This window comes from Bombina bombina, chromosome 6, assembly GCF_027579735.1.
Source record: "Bombina bombina isolate aBomBom1 chromosome 6, aBomBom1.pri, whole genome shotgun sequence".
Lineage (NCBI taxonomy): Eukaryota > Metazoa > Chordata > Amphibia > Anura > Bombinatoridae > Bombina > Bombina bombina.
Window position 1 is genome coordinate 595,360,151 of NC_069504.1, and position 19,878 is coordinate 595,380,028.

Below are 19,878 nucleotides of genomic sequence, written 5' to 3' on the forward strand. Positions count from 1 at the left end.
CAGAAAACAATTTTTTGATCATATTCAACAAAAACAAAAGAGTACAAAACATATATTCCTCAATTTAACTTACAAGACACAGCTTTCTATCTAACTTTTTGAACCAAGAATTACCATTCCTATACCAGGAAATTCTACTGCCTGCTCGGCAATAGTGAGAAGTTGAAACGAAGAAAAAAAATGAAAAAGGTAATAATAAAAAAAAAAAAAAAAAAAAAAAAAAGAAAAGAAAAAAAAAAAAAAAGGGGGGGAGGAAGAAAGGAAACTCGCCATGAACATTATCTTATGCCTCAGTTTATACTCGTATGCCATTCCATACCTGACACAGAGGCACTAGAGCCAGTGTATCGGAAGGACTTCCCCTACTACCAAAGCCATAAAATTGACATTCTGTTTAAGCGGTGAAATAAATTGGAGCTGGGCCTGTTGGGGCCATGCTAAAATTACCCTCTTCCACTTATCGAAGAAGTTCCATATTACTTTTTCTGTACCTCCTGTCAAATAGTGTCTTTCAATCATCATTTGTAATTTAATATTATTTACAAACTCCGCTATTGTTGGAGCCTCTGATGCTCCCCACTTCGCAAATATCAAATGTCTGGCTGCCAAAATGGTCATATTAACTAGTTGGCCCTCACCTTTACGTTGCCCGTATTCTCTTAAGAGAAAGATATGTCGTAGTTGGGGGACCCATTCTATACTTAAATACCTATTCACCCAAAATTGGATTCTGCTCCAAAATTGCCTTATTTTCGGGCACTCCCATATACAATGTGGTAAGTCTGCTCCCTCTCTTTGGCACTTGAAGCATTTCCCCCTTTGATTGGATTGTCCCCACTTACTTATTCGCATTGGGGTGAGATAAAAATTGTTTAGGAGCTTAAACTGTGATTCTTTCCAGCTGGTTACATTCGAAGCGGTATTTGCCAGTCTTATGCTCCTAACAATATCTTCTGTTTGGAATTGATTAATATATCTAGTAAGAAACAATTTCCTCTTGTTAATCTGTACCTGCCCGGATATATTTTGTAATAGTGAGTACCAATATGATATTGATCTTTTCCCACTCGCGTACAATTTCACTCCTGTCTCAATCCCTGGATCCCACAAAAATCTGTATATTTGCAGAGGTTTGGAGAGATAACTTCTAGCTTGTAGATAGGCATAAAAGGTTTTCCTCGGTAAGTTATATTGTCTTGCCAATGCTTCGAATGTTTGCATAACTTGCCCCTGATCCTGAACTAACTGTATGAAATATCGCAGTCCTTTCTTACGCCAAATTTTGAACGCCATGTTATCATAGAGACCTGGTATAAAGTCCGGGGAACCAATGAGTGGCAAATGTTTTGAGAGCTGAAAATCTTGCCCAACTAGTCCGCAAAATTTCTGCCATGCTCGTATAACATTTGCAAAAGTTAGCTGAGTGCTAATGTTACTAGGCAGATCCCTAACTGGAAAATGCAAAATAGCCTTAAGGTCAAAGGGTTCTATCAGTGCGGTTTCTAAGTCATAATAGGTCACATAATTGGCCTCCGTTAACCAATCCACTCCAAATTTCAGAAGAGCAACTATATTATAACTCAGAATATCCGGCAAAGCCAGGCCCGCCCATCTTTTGCTTTGAACCAATCTCTCAGTCGCTACACGAGTTCTCTTTTTCCCCCAAATAAAATGCGCACATATTCTATTATACCTTGCTACGTCTCGTTTCTTTATTAATATGGGTAAATTTTGCATTAAAAATAATAACCTGGGGAAAACAATTGTTTTTATTAAGACTATCTTTGCAGAAAGCGATAGGTACCGTACATTCCACTTACCTAGTCTATCCTCTAGTTTGTCAAAGAAATCAGAATGATTTAAACTATACCAGTCATTGGGGTTTTTGCTTAATTTGATACCAAGGTGGTTTAGTGTTTTTACGACCGTGAACCCGTGTTGAGAAAGACTCGCTTTGGTTTGGTTTATCCAAAGCAATTCTGACTTTCCTTTGTTAATTTTGTATCCTGAAATGGTTGTAAAATTGTTAATTATTTCCAAACATCTGGGGATGCTTTTTTTAGTATGCTGTAGAAATAACATGATATCGTCAGCATATAGAGAAATTACTACATTATGTCTTCCTAATTCTATACCCCTTACTTCTTGCCTTATTAGAACAGCTAGCGGCTCTAGTGCGAGATCAAAGAGCAAGGGTGATAGAGGGCACCCTTGTCTAGTGCCTCTTTGTAGAGTTAAGTACTGGGATAGTTCACCGTTAACTAGCAGTTGAGACCGTGGCGCAGTGTATATCTTTTTGATCATCTGCACCACATTACCTGCAAACCCGAATTTCTTAAGAGTCATAAATAAATGTTCCCAAATGATAGAGTCAAACGCGTTTTCTGCGTCGATCGTAAGCATCGCCATATCTGCCTGTGAATTATTATTAAGTCTTTGTATCTTGTTGAAATAGTGATCTAGAATAACTAATACCCTTCGCATATTCCGTACGGGATTCCTCCCTGGAATAAATCCAGATTGATCATGATGAATTAGTTTGCTCACCACCTTCTTCAATCTCTCTGCTATGATTGATGTTAGTATTTTATAGTCTTGATTCAGGAGTGAAATTGGACGATATGATCCCATTTCGTCTGCCGCTTTCCCTTTTTTGTGGATTAATGTCACTATGGAATCAGAAAAATATCTCGAATTTACATTCCCATGTATGAAATAATCATTATATAGTTTTGTCAATATACCAACAGCATCATCTTTAATAATTTTGTAAAATTCAGACGGGAGTCCATCAGGGCCCGGAGCTTTGTTGTTTTTGAGTCTGTCTATCGTATTTTTAACCTCACATTCTGTTATCGGATTGTTTAATTGTTCCAACTCAACTGTATCAATTGAGGGGACTTGAATCTTTTGCCAAAACTCCGCCATTTTGGTGTGATCTATTTCTACCTCAGAGTATAATTCCTGATAAAACCTATAGAATGCCTCTCTTATGTCTGTTGTTGAAGTTAACCTTGTATTCCCCTCTTTGATAAATGGTATCAAATTATTGCTTTTCCTATGTTTGATTAATTTAGCAAGCTGTTTTGTAGCTATTCCCTGGTATCCCTGACAGAATGCTCTTATGCGAATATCCTCCCTTGCCCATTTCTCTCTAAGAAAGGTCTCACGCTCAGCTTTAGCAATTTTATATCTTTTCCAAGCAAGGCTATTTGGTGTTTTAATGTACCTTCTGTACGCATTATTAAGTTACAAATAGAAACAGGTATCGCAACAGTGTAGTAATAATATGGAAGAGAGATGTGCAGGTAAAAACGTAATTTAATACATGTTACAGAGCGTACATACAAAATTTCAGGCACAGCAAACAAACCCCGCTGACGCGTTTCCCGCTTCACAAGCGGTTCATCAGAGCTGGGAAAGAAGTGTCATAGGCAGCTGTTAAATCTCAGGTAACAAATCTGAATAGCCAATTAGCAGACAGAAGTCTCACCTCTGACCTAACATTTTACACTCCATATACTTCTAAGCATTAACTTTCTTGCAGCAACATAAGAAATGTTACAATATCATTATAAACATCACATAATAGCATTACAAGTTAAGACTAAATAGAACACCTCTATTAAAATGAGTTAAATCAAAGTAAAGAATATCGGAACCCTGAAAACAAAATGTTAAGCGAAACTTGTTACATTTAAATCACATGTTACACATTAAAGTAGCCAAAAAGATATAAAAGTTAAATGCAAACTGAATTATATTACGGCAAATGTGGATACATGTCATAATGTCACAACTTAGCAAAAATAAGGAGAGAAAACACATTGAACTAATCTTAATAATAAAAGATCAATCTTAGTATAGTAGTTACTATATTAAAAGGACATATTCATAAAATTAAGCATCTATAAATAATTTGATGTCACTAATTTTATTTATTCCTAGTGGGGAACCCGTTTTGAGGGTGTAGATCCAATAAATTTCTCTTTTGCTCAAGATCTTATATCTATCACCTCCTCTGATGTTAGTTTTAACCTGTTCAATACCTTGAAACCGAAAATACCTGAATTTATCAATATGTTCAAAAAAATGCTTGGCCACTGGAGTTTTGGGTACCTCCGCCTCTAGGGACAGAAGATGTTCCCGAATCCTGTCCTAATGGAGAAACTTGTAAAGTTTAAAAAAGAACAAAGAGAAGCAATATTGACAGAGATTGAAGATTTGGATAAAGATCTAGAGAGTTTTAAAGATGATGAGAGAATGTTGCCCTTTCAGAAACAACTTGATGACACACTGGAGAAACTGAGTACTGAATTATCTGACAGTAAATTTAAGAAATATGAGAGAGACACAAAAGACTATGAACTTGGGATAGTTTATAGCTGGAGCTCGGATAGGAAACAACAGAGAAATAAACAAAAGCTCAACAATAAGAATAAGAACAAGAATAAAAATCAACGAAAAGTGACTTTCTCCAGCTTTGAGAGTGCAACAGGCTGCAGTGACTCTAGTAATACTTCAACCTCAGTATTAACACCTTCAACCACAACAGAATCACTGCCATCTACTTCAACTCCAGTGAGAACAACAGCGATCAATGAAAAGATCCTAGGAGCAAAGCCAAAAAACGGCAAGTTGCAAATGGAACATTCAAAAAAGGAGAAGGTGGTGGTGATACCTGTAGAGGGAGCCGAAGTCATACAGAGCGTACCCAGGTATCCAAGTCGAAGAACACAATGGAAGAAGAACAGCAACAAGAACATCAAGTAATCAATTTATCATCTAAAACTCTGAGTCCATATGAGAAGTCTGTTTTATCTAAGGGACTTGGCTTCTCTCCCGCAAGGGACTTCAGCTTATTTGATACTATGCTGGACATTAACAAGTTCATTCGTAAAATAACTTTAAAGAAGCACTTTTCCAATAGTGTTGAAACTCAGGATTTTATTGATGAAGATATGAGAGACACGATTACCATTAGTGACAATTGTAATTTCAAGGAATTATGTGATGTTGCAACACTGTGTGAGCTACAAAGTGTTGACTCTTGTTCAGGAGTTGTTTTTAAACAACAACCAATGTTGAAATCTAAGTCAAGTACTTTTTATCCTGTACAGGCTCGTAATGATGTGATTGAATTGTTTCATTCAATTCTTGAACAAGATTTAGTGGAATTATCTTTGAAACTAAGTAATGATACAACCAAAAATACCTCCAAGTATAGTAATCTGAATAAAAAGGAGATCTTTGCATTGAACCAATTGAGTTCTAATTCGAATCTGATGATAGTCAACTCAGATAAGGGGGGCTCTGTAGTTGTGTTAGATAAGGTAGACTACAATAATGAAGTATATCGCCAGTTAAGTGATGTTGAAACATATAAAAAACTCACCTTTAATCCTACCATTAAATTTCAAAGAGAGCTAGAACATCTATTGGATTTAGGAATAGAAAATGCAGTATTTACAGGTAAAATAGCTGATTCAATTTTTGTTGAACATCCGAGAGTACCAGTGTTTAAATACCTACCTAAAACACATAAGTCTCTAGTCAATCCCCCAGGGAGACCAATAATTTCAGCGATTGGCTCCCTGGGGGAGAGATTGGGTCAATGGGTAGACGCACAGCTACAGCCAATAGTTCAATCATTACCTGGGTTTTTGAGGGACACTAAACATTTACTTAGATCCATACAACAGTTTGAATGGAAGGAGGATTATGTTTTTTCCACAATAGATGCAGTCTCTTTATATTCATGCATACCGCATGAGCAAGGTTTAAAAGCTGTACAGAGAATGCTTGTCAGATATTCTGGGTATGATGACAGATTAATTGATTTTATATTGGAAGCTATCTCATTTTTACTACACCATAACTACTTTATGTATAATGGTGAGTTCTATCTGCAACTTAGAGGGACAGCGATGGGGGCAAAATTTGCCCCCTCGTATGCCAATCTATATCTAGCTGATTTTGAAACCAGAAAGATCTTTGGAAATGAAAATTCTTATAAAGATAATATTAAGCTATATACCAGATATATCGATGATATTTTGATAATTTGGGGAGGTGAAGAAAGTAATTTAAAGTACTTTGTTGATGATCTTAACTCAAATGACAACAACTTAAGTTTCACTTATAATACATCTAGAGATAATATACCATATCTAGATGTACTGATAGGACACAAAGATGAATCAATTGTCACTGAAGTTTATAGGAAAGAAATATCCGGGAATACTATTCTTAGAGCAGATTCATCACATCCCAGACATCTGAAAAAGGGGATCCCTAAAGGACAGTACATCAGGTTAATGCGTAATTGTAGCTCTTTGGATATGTATTGGAAACATGCTGGAGATTTGACTTCACGTTTGGTAGAAAGAGGTTATAATGCAAGAGAGTTAGATGATATTGCTACATTGGTGTCTGGCTTTGACAGAAGTAAATTACTCAAGGATAAACAAAAAACTAGATACAATGCCAGAAATCAGAGTAGCAATGTTGTTAACTTTATAACCAAATACAGCAATCAATATCATGCAATATGCAATATTATTAAGAGAAGGTTACCCCTTTTAGATATGGATGATGATTTGAGATATCTATCGAAAAATTGCAATTTTATCTCCTATAGGTCAGATACCATAGGTGATAGAATAAACAAAAACTCAGGTTCACACTCCAATACTAAAGCAACTACACAGACGGGTAAAACCAACAATTGGCTTTCCAAAAAATGTGGCTTTTACAAATGTGGTGTGAGGCCTTGTAAAAGTTGTGATTTTGCTATGGTAGGAGACACTTTTCAGTCCACGAACACTAGCAAAATATACAATATTCAGGGACGTATTAATTGCAGTTCAAACTTTGTTGTCTACCTTATCACCTGTTTACACTGTAATTTTCAATATGTAGGTCTTACCTCTAGGGGCTTGAAGGACAGGATTCGGGAACATCTTCTGTCCCTAGAGGCGGAGGTACCCAAAACTCCAGTGGCCAAGCATTTTTTTGAACATATTGATAAATTCAGGTATTTTCGGTTTCAAGGTATTGAACAGGTTAAAACTAACATCAGAGGAGGTGATAGATATAAGATCTTGAGCAAAAGAGAAATTTATTGGATCTACACCCTCAAAACGGGTTCCCCACTAGGAATAAATAAAATTAGTGACATCAAATTATTTATAGATGCTTAATTTTATGAATATGTCCTTTTAATATAGTAACTACTATACTAAGATTGATCTTTTATTATTAAGATTAGTTCAATGTGTTTTCTCTCCTTATTTTTGCTAAGTTGTGACATTATGACATGTATCCACATTTGCCGTAATATAATTCAGTTTGCATTTAACTTTTATATCTTTTTGGCTACTTTAATGTGTAACATGTGATTTAAATGTAACAAGTTTCGCTTAACATTTTGTTTTCAGGGTTCCGATATTCTTTACTTTGATTTAACTCATTTTAATAGAGGTGTTCTATTTAGTCTTAACTTGTAATGCTATTATGTGATGTTTATAATGATATTGTAACATTTCTTATGTTGCTGCAAGAAAGTTAATGCTTAGAAGTATATGGAGTGTAAAATGTTAGGTCAGAGGTGAGACTTCTGTCTGCTAATTGGCTATTCAGATTTGTTACCTGAGATTTAACAGCTGCCTATGACACTTCTTTCCCAGCTCTGATGAACCGCTTGTGAAGCGGGAAACGCGTCAGCGGGGTTTGTTTGCTGTGCCTGAAATTTTGTATGTACGCTCTGTAACATGTATTAAATTACGTTTTTACCTGCACATCTCTCTTCCATATTATTACTACACTGTTGCGATACCTGTTTCTATTTGTGACTTTGCTTATATAGGGGTATGGAGAGCCCCCAGCAACAGTGTTAGTATTAGCAGCCAGACCGGAATTATACTGATATTCTGTGAGGCCCTGGATTAAAGCCCTGCATGCATACTAATGCCCGGTGGATACATGTTTGCTCTGAATACCTGCAAAATGATACAAGGAATTAATACCGCACCGAGAGGGTTATAATCGGGTGAGTCCTCTTGTTTGATCTATTTCACTTGGATATTTTACAGTTTAGGTGACATCCGCATTAGTGGGACTCTTGGATAGAGTTGGTTTCACCTTTGAACTTTCACTTTATATATATTACAGCATTTATGACTGAGCAGTCTATTTCTTTTTATATGATATAACGCATTATTAAGTTGACAGGACAGTTGAGTTTCCCTGGCATTTAACTTTCTCTTCCGTTTGACCATATAGTGTTTAATTTCGCCACGCAGAACTGCTTTTCCTGCTTCCCACAATATGTCAGAACGGCACATATCTGAGCTATTTAGGCTGTAATACTCTTTCCATTTTTCTACTAGGAAATTTCTGAATTTATCGTCTAAGTACAAATATTTAGGGAAGCTAAACGTATGCCTACTACTCATTTTTATAGTTGGGTCTTCAATCTGTAACGTGATTAATGCGTGGTCTGAAATAATAATTTCTGTTATATGAGACTCAATTTCTAATACCAGTAGTCCCTCACTTATCAGGAACATATCAATTCGTGAGAAATTATTAACTGATTTAGATTCGCATGTAAACCCGCGCTCATCCGGGTGCTGTAAGCGCCAGATGTCCCGTAGTTTTAACATCTTGGCCGTATCTCTTAAAATCTTAGCCTCTCTATTATGTTTTCTACTAGCTCTGGATCGTAGTCTATCTATCTCAGGGCACATTGTAGCATTAAAATCACCTGCCATTATTGTGTTTTGTCCTAAATACTTCATCATTTTATTTTTAATTGTCGCCCAGAACTCTGGCTCAGTTTCATTTGGGCCATATATATTGCAAAGCACCCACATCTGATTGTTAATTTCAACTTCTACGAGCATAAACCGCCCTTTTGGGTCCAAATCTTGACTCTTGACCTCGTATGTCAACTTTTTACTGAACATTATAGCAACACCCCGTTTTCTACTATTACAGGGAGCCGCTATAATCTCGGTGATCCAATTAGTGTGCAATTTTTGGATCTCTACTTTTTTCAAGTGTAGTTCTTGCAATAATATGACATCTGGCGTGTGCTGCTTTAACACTTTTACCACATTCTTTCTTTTAATGGGGGAGGTAATACCCCCCACATTCCAAGATACAAACTTCAACATTTACTTTTAATATTTATATTAAGAACCATAATATAATGGCTGAGTGTAAACTGTCTACAAACAGCATGAACAAAAAAAGACGAAGCCCCTTTTCCTACCTTGCTGTCAGGGAGTATATTACACCTTTCTAATTGCGCCATTATGACTACCGCTCTTGGTGTTCCCCGGCGGTCGCCCATCCCGGTACTGACCAGAACTCGGCCCTGTTCCACTTACGAGATCATACGGGATCGGGTGTTCAAGGCCCCTATCGGTGTCCTGTCGTGTATAGATAAAATCATGATTAACTCAGCATACATGGCGAGCAAGAGAAAAGGGAGAGAGAAAAGGAGAGAAGAAGAGAGAAAAAAAAAAAAAAAAAAAACACCAAAGAGAAAAAAAAAGAAAAAAAAAGGGGGAGAAAGCTTTACAGCTATAACTATATAACCACAACATTATTTAAAAAATACTATGTGAAGAAGATCCAGAGATATTCATTTGTCATATTTCTATACCCTTTTCGGTACAATATTTCTTTGCTTCCATAACTGTGTTTAGTACTGCTGTATTACCCTCAGAGGAAATGACAATTTTTGCTGGGTACCGCATATTGGCCTGAATCCCAGCCCTAATCAGCCCTGAGCAGAATGGTGCCATTTCTTTTCTCCTCAAGGACGTCTCAGTTGAGAAGTCCTGGAACAGAAAGATCTGTTTTGCACCTATCTTAAAACCCTGTATTTTTCTATACTGTCTCATAATCTGCATTTTGTGTTGAAAATTTAAATATTTGACTATTACCATCCTCGGGCGCGTATTGCTATCTTGGGTCTCTCTTATCGGGCCTGTTCTATGTGCTCTTTCAACTTGAATTCCTTCTGTTAGCTGTATGCCTAGTAATTGTGGCAGGGTTATTGTGGCAAAAGACACTAGATCTCTATATTCACTTGTCTCTGGTAGCCCCACTATACGGACATTATTCCTACGAGACCTGTCTTCCAGGTCTTCTATCTTGGATTGCATTATTTTTATCTTATTCTCATACTTGGTCCAGTTTGTATCATGTATATTCTGCCTATCCTCTACCCCTGAGATCCTTTCTTCTACTTCAATAATTCTATTAGAAAAAGATCTAATCTCTGAGGATAACGAGGCGATCTCTTTTTTGACAGACTCAAATTGGGGCAACATCATTTCTGCAAGTTGATTAAGTGTCAGCTGTTTCTCTACCCCGGATATCTGGGGGTCTGTGCCTTCTTCTAAACTATGCTCATTTATTGGTTTAGATTTTTTATCTTTCTTGGGGGGCATCGCGGGGGACCTAACTTTAAGGTTAGGGATGTACTTTTCCATGAAATATAAAAAGTGTGTCGTTTGTGTGTGAAAAAAAAAAAAAAAAAAAAAAAAAAAGGTGAAAAAACAAGGGCTGTGTGTGGGGGTGAGGGTGTAAGAAAACTAAATTAATTAGATTCCAGTAATTAATCGGAAAGTGATAAAAGTGATATCTGAGTACAACAAAAGTGTTTGTGTTGTGAGATCGCTATCAGTGGTGCCTCTCCCGTAGGAGAGTCCTAGTGAAGTGTCAGGTGTGTACTAATTATAGTCACAGGTTTACCTGAGTACTATAGCCAGTGTACAGCGTTTTGCTGTTAGGAAAAAAAAAACCAAAAAACATTAATATTCTCCTCTCCTTCTATATAATACATATGTTCCCGCAAGGGCGCCTAACCAACCTTCAGGTGTTGCGTGTTTCAAAACTTTATTACATGGAAGTTTAACTACTGTTTGATAATCTCAGCTACTTTTCTCCCCTGCTATCCCTGTTACCGCATGTTTTTAAATTCTAAACACCTTATATACTATGTGTTATTTTCCTTTAATATCTGGTAACCGGATTGAGTATGCATATATAGTGATACAATACAATACAAGGCTTTTATGGTTACAACGACAGATTTTTAAGCCTATCTAGTATCTCTGCCTCAGCAACATAACTTAGCTAAATTTATGAAATTACATTTCCTACTGCATAGCAAACTTGAATCACATCAGTTATGTTCTTAGATGACTAGTACAGACTGTTTACAAATCCTAGTAGCGTGTATATTTGCAAAATCATCTAGAGACTAAAAACAGGGTATTGCTTGAAAGAAAAAGTCCTCTGCGTGGTAAATTTTGTCTGCGGGGGAGGGTCAGATCTTATATTATGCGAAGTTCTGCCCCCTCACAGCCTTCTCTTCTTAACAGTTTTGCCCCAAGTGACGGGAAAGAAAAGAAAAACCTCTTATTCACAAATCCTGATTAGTGAAGCGAGTATTAAAGGTACAGGAGCCAGAGCTGATGATCTCTAATTAAGAGGCTGCAGTTCTCAGTCTGCAATGTCCCGTAACTGGCTCTGTCAACTGTAGTGTTCGGTCTATAACCCAGCTCTGTAATGCTTATAGTTCCTGTTGTAATCCCAAATGCATATTCAACATCTCATATCTAAGCAGAATGTTTAATTCTATCTATATAGGCTGCGGTTATATATCTCATGTCCTTCAGGGTGACAAAAAAGAAGAGCTTGGAGCTGTTAATCTTTGAGCTTCGCTCCCTTTCTTACTGCCCCACCACTGAAACAAAACCGCTTAACCAGACCTCGCAAGAGCAACTGTCTTCGCACCCCTTCTCAGACGAAATACTTTTCCAGTCAAGTTCACTTTTCGTACAGGCACACAGACAAATACAATCTAAGGCAAGTGTATATAACCGTTATACTTGCGCATCTAGCTCCTTGTCTGCCGTCCTGCCCTTTGTTTTGAGCGCTGGCGTCTCCTACTATCCCACCGCTTACCGGCTCCAGCAGGGACACCTCCCCTCTGTTCCCAGGACCGGCCGGATAGTGCTTCTGCTTGCCACTCGCACTCCACGCTGTAATGTCTTACAGTAATTGCTGGGGGTGCCGAGCTGATCCGCTGCTGCTTTGTTCTGTGCTCGTTCTCTGCGGTGAATGATGCTATGATGATGGCCGATACCAGGCGGCCCAGTTTAGGTCAGGTATGCTTCCAGCTTTAGTTGTTAGCTCTCCCCAGGCCGGTCTCTCACTTCGGCAATAGGAGATTCGTGGCGGGGTCAGTTTGAATTTCGCTCTCTCTCACTGAGCGACGGCGTGCACGTCAGCTACACGCACCTCCCACAGGAAGCTCTCTTGTTTGGCTTGGATAGCCTTATGTAATAACTTGCTTGTATCATTTATTTTAAACCTCAATAAAAAAATTATTAAAAAAAAAACAAAAAAAACCCCAAAAAACTTGAAATTCTAAAAGAATGTCAGCCCTGTTTCTTTTTTTATTGAAACAATTTTCAAAATAATTTGAGAAATTTTACTTGTAATAGGCTTTATGGCCTGAAATAAGGTGTTCAATACAACATAAGATAAACCTCTTTGTTACAAAACAATAGGCATTCAATCTCTAATCCATAAAGATGTGAGATTTGAGATCTTGATGACTGAATCTGACATCTAAATCAAATGTGCAAACCAAGTTATGTGGGGCCTGACTGGAGCAGTCAGATTTAGGAAGAATACTCTATTCAATTTGAACTATAACTCTTGGAAATAGAAGTCATCAGGTTTATCTCTGGAAGACCCTATTACACAATCTAGTAAAAACCATGTGAAGGAAAAAAGATCTGCAAAATGGTGTAAACTGCTCCCTTTCAGAAAATAATCTGGATTTGGGCTGTACCTTCATGCTGATTTGGAAAAGGAAGAGGACTCATATAATGCTTGGTCTTGTTCCAACTGGAATAAAACTTCCAGAACAATCTGGAATATAAAGGTCATAGTAAGAAGGAGGAATATTTTTGGTTCCTATATTGACAAAAGAAACAAAAAAGTACTATTTGTACTATTGTTCCCTTAGACTTCTAGTCCTAAGAAAGAACAGTTAGCTTTTCTCCAGACACAATGGAAATGATAATGATAATGTCAAGACCATGTCCAAGTGAATTCTACCTTGAAATGGAGAGATAAAAGTCTATCTTTGGGGAGGGCGGAGCGAACGGCCGACTAAGATGGCCGCACTGCACCGAGGCTCCGTGTACAGACTGGGTGCCTTTGACATTAAAAGCGGCACAAAATGCTTTAATTGGTGAGAACACAGCGGAGAATCTAGTCGGAACCTCCAGCCGACAATACAACGTGACCCCTCAAACAGCCGGGTAAAGCACCGAACCCCGGCACAATCAGAAGGAACTGCGGCCTAACACAGAGAGCATGACACTTGCCGCGTGGGACGCAAGCTGAACCACTGTGCATATCTGCGGCTGATCCCAAGCTGAACTCACAAACTCCTAGTTCCCCAGACAGGGTCATTATCGGCAGCAGACAGCAGACTTACAGTCTCCCACGGAGACAACTGCGACACACCGCTGACATACGGAGACTAACTGTGGCGGTAACGTATATAAAGTATATAGAGCTAAGTAATTCCACTCTGTTTACTTGATTACATGTGCCCACTGGGAAGCAAAAACACTCCATTGCCTTACTGGTAGAGACATTTTATCAAGCTAGAGAAGTTGTTTGGCCCGCATAACAGAAACTTTTCCTGGGCTAACTGAAAGTGATTGATTGAAGTAAAATGGCGTTGATAACTAATAGATACACTGGGACAATGTTAAGGCACCAACAAACATAGCCTGTTATATACAGCTGCAGAATGAGATATACTTGATACCAATACCGAGCAAAACATCCTGTGAAACACTACAGTGTCTGGAATCTGCTAGCTTTAAGTCACGCAATAAGCAAGAAACATCACTTTTTATAAAATCTCTGCCTAACTTACAGAACGGTACTAAAGCAGATTTTTGCAGGCTTCTAGGCCTTATTAGAGTTGGTCACGTATCTATCTATACCCTGTACCCCTACTCCCTTTCCCGCCACACGTCGTGGTGACGGGTCATACCCAACTCTCCTTCTCCGTGATCACCCTGTGAGGGTTAATTCCCCTGGGGGTACAGAGGTCTCTGGCCGAATAGCGAGGACATTTACAAAATAACAGCAAGCCAATATGTCACAGAGAAAAAACACCAGGCAAGATAAGGCTCTTAAACCTCCGCAGGTTACTCAGGGAGCGGTACATGAGTTCTTTAAACAAATGGACCAGGCAGTACACAAAACAGCAGTGAGTACACCGCAAGCTCCCACCACTAGTGACCACACTGACACCTTGGTTGCCCCTGTCTGCTTGCCACCCACAGAGCAAGAACTAGAAAATGACCCCCCTATTACTTATAAGGCTATAGCGGCCCTGATTGAACAAGTAAAGTCGTGCATCAGAGACGAATGCGCTGACTTGAAAAAGGAAATGAATGACCTTGGTCACAGAGTCGACTCATTAGAGGAGCACGAATATGTGATGGCGCAAAAAATAGCAAAACTTGCAACAAATCAAACGCATCAATCCCAACACATAACTGATTTAGAAGACAAAATTGACGATTTGGAAAATCGTTCAAGAAGAGGTAATTTACGCTTTAGGGGGGTCCCAGAGACAGTTCTGAACAACGAACTCCAGGATTATCTACAGGCCCTGTTTGCAGAAATACTGGGAGAGGAGACCTCAGAAGATTCAATTATACCACTTGATAGAGCACATCGCGCTCACCTTCCGAAACCCCCAGATGACTCCCCGCCTAGAGATATTGTAGTACATTTTCAGAACTACAGACAAAAGGAAGAGCTCTACAACATAACCAGAAAACGACAAGCTATAAGCTTCCAGGGCCACAAAATTCAGATTTACCAAGATCTATCGGTGAGAACATTACAAAAGCGAAGAGACTTTCAATTTCTTACATCCCACTTAAGATCGCTACGTATCCCCTACAGATGGGGTTTCCCCACGTCAGTAATAACAATGAAAAATGGCAAGAAGATAGAGTGTACCTCTGTATCAGAAATAAACAGATTCTGCAACATGATGAACATTCCACAGCCCTCTACTGCAGACTCCCAATCACAACAAGAGAACCAGAAAACCCAGGGTAGTCGTAAATCTCAAAGGCGTCCAAACCCTGACTTGCTAAATAAACAGAACAAAAGAAGACAACTACTACAGACGGAGGCTGACACAATGGACACAGACTCACTTGGATAAGTACTTTTGATTACCCATTTCTGCTCCTAGTCATGCTGCCCATATGACATAAAAGGCTGAATTGCCCAATAAGAGACCTATATATGTATACAGTGTTCTTAGGCTGAGTATATATACAGCTGTTAGAAGGGCGACCTCTTAGCCTTGCTCATATAGATATTCACCATAGTTACTTAGATCTCAAACTGGTCATAGACCCAACTAATCTGTTCTAACATCTAGATCCCTCACATTGTATAAACGCATTACTTAAAAAATGTGATCTGCAATGAGTTTTGGTTTTCTTATGTTGAATTAGTACATGTGTTCCTACTTATAGAACTCTAGTTTAAAAAAAAAAAAAAGTTTTCATTAAGGAGACTTTGTTATCTTACTCTGTTGTGTTATTGTTGTCATTGTTTGTTATAATCACCCAACTGTTATATCTTTTCTCATACTCTTCTATGTACAAAGCGAGACAGCTCCATACAACACATAAGCTCCTGGTAGCGTAGAAGTATACCAAATCCTGTTCCTTAATTATATATAGTTAAACATCTTAAAATTGTTATCTTTGTCCTACGGAGCAAAGTGCGTCAATGTGACGTCCCATTCCCCTATAGTACCTAAAAAGCGACCGAGGGCTATGATTAAAGTACAGCACTAGTTAGCTCCACGTTAAGCTAAATATCTCCCATTAAACAATAGCCGCATTACCGAACTTTAACAAAAACACCTAGACACCCGGTCTGTAAAAAATCCCCCAACTTAGAACTTACAACCGCAGACCTTAATTGTTAGTTCCTGCACTTTGGAGTTCGGATTGTGGACTCTGAACTGCAGGTTTTACCCCAGTATTTCCACCCCCTAAGTTCCCCTCATTTTTGCTTTTATTTCAATCCCTAACTCCCCCACAGCTGTCTTCCCCCCCATACCCTTTCACCAATACCCACACTCCTATACACCTCACCTTCATCGTTCTAACTCAACCCAGTACACTGACTAGGCTAGATTAGCTCTTTCTTAGTATCATAGCACATCGTCGTTACCACACTATGGCCCAAAAACTTAACAACAGAGAGGGCACACTCCAAATTGCAACCCAAAATGTTAAGGGGTTCCTCTCGGCAGAGAAACGCTCCATAGCTTTCCATGACTTCTACAAGAGGAAAATAGACGTAGCAATGACTCAGGAAACCCATTTCACTAGACACAAAGAACCCACATTATCCAAGAGATACTTTGACCAGCATTACTGTAACTCAGGTCCAAATAGGAAAAATGGAGTGTACATCTCATTTAGACGCAATACTCCCTTTGAACTCTTGCAGAAGTACGTAGATAAGGAAGGCAGGATACTTGTCCTGGTTGGACTTTGCTACGGGACCCCGGTAACTTTTGCCAACATATACGCCCCAAACAAACCTACCATTCACTTTTATAAATCAGTGATTAACATTCTTATAGACAATGCTAAGGGCCCGATTATACTTGGAGGTGACTTCAACTTCCCCATGCAACCTGCATTAGACACCTCAACAGGAAGATCATACTTACGTAAAAACACCCTAAGGAATAACTATATGGCCCTACAATCCATAAACCTCTTTGATACCTGGAGAATAGCACACCGAATTAAGAGGGACTATACCTTTTTTTCCCACCCGCAACATTCATACTCTCGATTGGACTACATCCTGAGTAGTCAAGCTCTCCTTTCGAACATGATACACTCCAAAATAACCCACGCAACTTGGTCCGACCATAGCATGGTTACTACAACATTTAAATGGACAGGTAGGACACGCAACACATTCAATTGGAGACTTAATGATTCCTTGCTCACTAGTCAGGAGGTAGTAGATGAGCTCAAAGCGTCATCAGAGGAGTTCTTCTCCCTGAATAAGCCAGAGGACACGTCGTCCGCGAACAATTGGGAGGCATACAAATGCTACATACGTGGCATCCTAATAAAACACAATGCCAAGCAGAAAAAATTATATGCGACTCAATTCTCTGAGTTAACCTCTGCATTGACCGTGCAAGAAACTTTGCATAAAGCAGATCCAAAGTCTACCACTAAGCTCGCTAACTTAAATGAAGCAAGAGAAAACCTAAACAAATTTCTAACACAAAGAGCGCATATGAGAGCCTTCACAACTAAATCTAGATTCTTCGCGGACAGCAACAAGGCAGGTCGAATGCTAGCCAGGTCACTTAAAAAGCAGAAATACTCTACTTTTATTAAATCTCTTAAAGTAACGTCAGATAAACACACATCTAAAATTGAGGAGATCACAAACGAGTTTATTTCCTACTACACAAACTTATACAATATAACAAAAGCCCCAGCGTTAGATGCACAGCTCAAGCTGAATTCCTTCCTAGCGGACATACCTACGCCCTCCCTTACGGAAGATGACAGGCAAATGTTAGATTCCCCTATTACAATAAAAGAAGTTGTCCTGGTAATCAAATCACTACCTGGTGGGAAGTCCCCTGGTCCGGATGGCATTACCGCAAAACTATACCAGCTCCTACAAGAGCAATTAAGCCCTCATCTCTGTTCACTCTTTTCAGACATAGACCGAGGTAAAGTTTTCCCTAGCACTTTATTAGAGGCATTAATAACTGTGATCCCGAAACCGAATAAAGCTACAGATATTGTAGGCAACTATAGGCTAATATCACTCATTAATATAGATATGAAACTATACGCCAAAATCCTAGCAAACCGCATAAACACAGTTCTGCCTAAAATAGTTCATCCGGACCAGGTGGGCTTCATTAGAGGACGAGAGGCCAAAGATAACTCTATAAGACTGCTCCATACTTTGCAATTTGCCTGTGACAACCATACTCCGATGTTCCTACTATCCACCGACGCGGAGAAAGCTTTCAACAGGGTGGACTGGCAATTCATGTGGGCCGCCCTGTTGAAGTTTCGCTTCTCCGAAATGTTTATTAAGAGAATACAGGCCCTATATCATAACCCAAGCGCTAGAGTCAAGATCAATGATGTTACCTCCCAATCGTTCCCTATATCGAATGGCACAAGGCAAGGGTGCCCACTCTCGCCCTTGCTATTTGCATTAACAGTAGAGATTTTAGCAATACAAGTGAGGAATAACCCGCATATCCAAGGCATAAAACTAGGTGAAATAGACCAGAAATGCCTCTTGTTCGCGGACAACGTGATTTTCACTTTAGAGTCACCGTCGACCACACTTCCGGCACTTCTCGATACGTTGGAGAACTATAAACAAGTCTCTAACTTTTCTATTAATATGGATAAATCTGGCCTAATGCCGATCAACTTAACATCACAAGAAGTTGAAACTATAGCGCACATAGGAAGGTTTAGCATAACAGATAAACTTCAATACTTAGGAATAGCTATATCATATGATACTGACAAACTTTTTACAGACAATTTCCTCGCACTCCAATCGCGCACCAAGAGCTTATTGGAAAAGTGGCACTCACAGGGACATCTGTCCTGGTTTGGAAGAATTAACACAGTTAAAATGATGATCATTCCTAAATACCTATATATCTTCCAAACACTCCCACTGGCTCTCCCAAACTCATATCTCAAGACACAACAAAAGCTAATTAATTCATTCATCTGGTCGTACAAACGCTCTAGAGTGGCACAATACACATTATACCTTGGCAAAGAGGACGGGGGTCTCAATGTTCCTAATATCACCAACTATTACAGAGCAGCACATTTAGCAAGGATAATTTCTTGGAATCACGCACTTCCAGCAAAATTATGGGTACAGACAGAGGGACACTTGTCACAGATCAGACACATGAGAGACCTACCCTGGCTCCCTAAAGCCCCGAGACCACATTTGGCACAGCGTAATGAATACATTAGAGCTACACTCGAAGTGTGGGATTATGTCATATCTCACACCAAAGGTGTATCGACTGTAATTTCTCCACTTACCCCACTACTTCACAATCATATGTTCCTACAACACAGTAGATTTACTCATACTAACCCAGTAAGGCATTTGCAGAACCTTCCTCTATACCTTTTTGTAGGTCCAATGGGCATAAAAGACAGAACTGTACTAGAAGAAGAACTAGGGCCCCCTTTTCATAGCTGGTATGCATACCTGCAAATTAGGCATGCTATACATAACAACCCACACAAGAGAGATATCCTTAGGCCACTAACCGCATTTGAGCAACTATGTACCAACCCTGTTATTACGAGAGCTCACCTGTCCATAGTATATAAAATCCTTAGGAATACATTTCCTGAGACACGCCCTTTATACCTAGATAGGTGGTCTGAGGAAATACCGTACGATCTATGCGATGAAGATTTGAAACGTTGTTTCCGTAACATACACGCCTCTTCAACCTCCCTCTTGCTATCAGAACTAAATTACAAAATCATGGCCCGCTGGTATCTGACTCCACATCGCTTGCGAGTTATCTACCCGACGGCCTCTTCTAGCTGTTGGAGAAGGTGTGGCGAGACGGGCACCATGGCACATATCTGGTGGTCCTGCCCGAGTTTAACCATATTTTGGCAACAAGTGGCTAAACATATGAGCGAAACGCTAAACATAGAAATC